This window comes from Chenopodium quinoa, unplaced genomic scaffold, assembly GCF_001683475.1.
Source record: "Chenopodium quinoa cultivar QQ74 unplaced genomic scaffold, ASM168347v1, whole genome shotgun sequence".
In the NCBI taxonomy this organism is placed as follows: Eukaryota; Viridiplantae; Streptophyta; class Magnoliopsida; order Caryophyllales; family Amaranthaceae; genus Chenopodium; species Chenopodium quinoa.
In genome coordinates this window covers 2,114-5,855 of record NW_018742239.1, presented here as the reverse complement: position 1 = coordinate 5,855, position 3,742 = coordinate 2,114, and the positions used below count along the sequence as shown (strand labels likewise).

The 3,742-nt window shown below is 39.9% G+C and overlaps 1 pseudogene; it reads right to left on the bottom strand.

Annotated features, from left to right (window-relative positions):
* Window positions 1-2,476: 2,476 nt before the first annotated feature.
* On the bottom strand, window positions 2,477-3,286 carry LOC110736049 (annotated as a pseudogene).
* Between the last annotated feature and the right edge of the window lie 456 nt (window positions 3,287-3,742).

The following is a 3,742-nucleotide window of genomic DNA, read 5'->3' as shown; positions in this document are numbered from 1 at the left end:
CATGATTTGATACTAAATTAATCATTTTAAAACCATTAAAATCAAAATCATCCATATCATATGTATGTAGCTATATATTAATGAAAATAAGAGAGGAAGGAGGAGAATGGACCGTATAAGGAGGAAGCTAGGCAGCGTGGCCGCCCACAGCAGGTGGCTAGCCGACGACACAAGGCTGGCGGACAGCAACAGTGGCGGCAACAATAATGGTGACTTGGGCTACTTGTTCAAGCCTTTACCACGCACGAGGAGGAGGAAAGGTTGTGAAGACTGGCTGGAGTTTTGGCTAGGTAGCGGCGCCGGTGGTGTGTAGGTGTGGTGGTAGCGGCAGTCCTCACACAAGGGGGAATAGGGTTGCTGCACTTTCATTGGAGGAAAGAGTAAAGGGAAAAAAAAAAGAAAGAAAAAAAAGAAAAAAAAATAAATTACCTTTACCATTTGACTTGTGTGGGGAAAATTTTGGGGATTAGAAGAGTATTTATAGTATAGTGTAGGTTAGGGTAAATTTTGGGCTTCTTAGAATAATGGACTTGAATAATAAGATATAAGGACCAAATATATGAGTAAAATTATTGGGTTAATTAAATAGACATGGACTATCTTTTAAATAGTGTATGTAAATTATTTTACATACGAGCCTTTTAGAGGCAAACTATTATAAATTGTTTGACCCAAAAATTAAAACTCTTTTCATTTAAAACTATACTTAAAATGATTTGACCCAAAATATATATTTTATAAATAAATAATTTATAAAAATACATTATAAATATGGGATATTACAGTTTCCCAATCCCCTGTATTTCCAAACTAATAAACTCATTGATCGGGGCGGGGTTGGTCCATGCCAACCGTCGCTGGAACAGTCATATCCATTGTAGTCACCTCCTCCTGTCTAATGCCCTATCCCACCCCTTCTCCATCCTCTAAATCCATCTCATTTGCCTCCAGAGAACGCTTTTTAGTCTCTCCTTTCTCTCGAGCATTTATTTTCACCCTACACTTCCACACCTTACTAGTAACAACACTTTCCGCTTTCCTAATATTAAACTCACCAACAGGAAGGGTAGTGTTTTGTGATGCTTGCCCTTTATCTCTGTTCACAGTTTCAAGCTCATTATTACCAGCATTAGCCTTATCCCGGATGTTAGCAAAAGGGAAGCAACATGTTGTGTTATTATCAGTCCTTCTTTACCAGAAACAAGTGTCTCAGCCACATCAGTAACTTTCTCTTGGAAAGTTTCTCTAGTTTCAGAGGCTTTGGCCTCCTTAACCGGCTTAGTTACAAAAAGGCTGCGCTTGCTGGCTTTTAAGGAATCCGCCTCCTCCATCTCCTTGTTCCTACCTCTTCTAGGCATCGCTTTTAGTTCTGTACTCTACCCTAACTTGACTTGCTTATCCTCCTCTGACACATTGTGGCAATCTTTTTCAGAATGTCCCATAATTCCACACGCGAAACAGAAAAAAGGGTAAGGGTGCATATGAAAATTCTACACGGACTTCCTTCCCTCTTCGATCTTTGATCATCTGAAATCTATGCAAGGGTAAAGTTATGTCTAGCATTAGCCTCACTCTACGATATCTTCCCACGCCCAGAGCATCCTCCCTACCTCCAGCACTTCCCTATCCCTTGCACCGCTGCTTTAACATGATCATCTGAGCGATAGTTAAATGGAAGGTTCTTAATTCGCACCCAAAAAGGCGAGTGCGATAGCACAACCTCTTCAGGTTGTTCATCTCCTTCGATTTCTTTAAGCACAATCAACATATTGTCGAAACACTAAGGGCGTCCCTTCAGCACTTTTTTCGACATCCTTCCAATGAAAGAATTGGAAAGAAAAGATATCAGGGCTTAAAACCCTAATTGCAATACCATGAGACGGAGCCCATACACTCATAATTGTCTTCTTGAAAGCTTCCACATTGTATGACCTATCTGTTTAGATTTTACCCACCAGCATCAATTCTAGGTTATTCTCCTCGATTTAGGAATTATTGCTCCATCAAACGCTGTTTTCTCCTCCTCGTGAATGCGGGGTTGTGAATATTTTGTTTACAATGTCCTCTGCCATCAGTAAGCAATCCCCTGTCGGTGGAAAGCACTGTCGAATCGGTAGAAATTGCTATCACGGAGATAGGGTTCGCCCTTTTTTTTCGAGAAAGCAAGCTCTTACTTTCAAGGGAGCTTTAGCTGTATGTATTTTATTAATATTATCATCATGTTTTGTTGAAATAATTTGAAGAATTCATTTGAAGTTATGAGAACATATTATAATCATAAAATAACTTGGACAACCTTTTTTTGAACCATTAATAATTCAAGATTCGCGCTTAATACAAAGTAATTTTTTATAATGCGATGTAGATTCCAAACCAAGGTGTATTCCGTAGTTATGTAGTATAGTAGTATTTGATTGAGTTGCATAATCCAAATTTGATATAATGTGACATAGAAAGCATAACATTCAAACATAAATACTACAAACAAAACAAAATTAAGGAAAATACCCGTAGGATTGAAATAGTCCAATTTGGATAGGGCAATTTAAACACTGCCCACCCCACACATTTTCTCATTCACACAAAAAACTAATCAAATAATTAATTAAATAAGTAAATTACACCAATAAAATTCAATCAATCAAGAAACAAAAAGGTCCATCTGAGATTTATTTTCCTGATCAATAACATCAAGAAAAACAGGATCAACGGACACACGACTTTCCACGTGTACTCTAAACTTATGGTCCCACCACAAAACTCTCGCTACACCATCCACGTCAACAGCAGCATCAATCACCATCTCTCTCTTCGCCACGTCAGCCAAAAACCGTCTAGCATGGTTAGCCATCAGCTCCAACCCACTAAGCCGAGCCGGAAACCGGAGAAGCCGACAAGAGCGAGCCGGCTGGGACCCAGCTTCCATCTGAGCTGAGCCGAGGAGTGCGCCGTCGTAGAAGATAGACATGGTGGTTGAGTCGTAATGGATGGCTGGCGATGTTGGGGTTGTTGACGTGGACGGTTAGGATGAGTTCGGCGTCTAAAGCTGGGAAATTGAATTTTGAAGGCTGTTAAGTCGATGGAGATAACCTCGAAAGCTGGGTCACGTGGTCGGGCGGTTATTTAGCGCCGCCGTAGCTGCCGCCGTTGTTGCGCCGATGATGGCGGATGGCCAGTTCCATTTTTGAGCTCGTGTTTGGGCTTGGGATTGGGCTTGGTGGGTGGTTATGTTGGGGATTGGGGGTGTTTGCGATTGCGCATTCATTTCTATGAATTTCTGAAGTTGTTGTTTGAGAAGGTAGGAAATGAAAGAAGGGGTTTTGGTGGGGTATTGGTGGGTGAGGGAGAAATTGACTAGTTTGGCCTTGTTTGTACTCCGTAATTCAATTTGGGCCTTGTTTGTAATTTTTTGGTTGAGTCTTGTTTGAATTGATCAGTTTTCATGGTGTGTTCTATTTATCTGATTTTCACTTATCTGAACTTATTTGAATCTATTTGAACTTATTATACCTTATTAAAAACTTATTTTAGCTTATCAGAACTTATTTTTCCTGAACTGAACCAAGGTTGTTAGGATAGGGATCCTACCTTGGATCGAAGAGGGGGGTGGGATCGAATCGATAGAATCGGATCGTAGGCTCGTAAGATCCTACTTAATAACGAATAATATTATATATTATGTTATAAATTGACTTAAAAATATTTCTTCTAAGGGGTTTCAATGCTAAAAGACGTTGGTTTG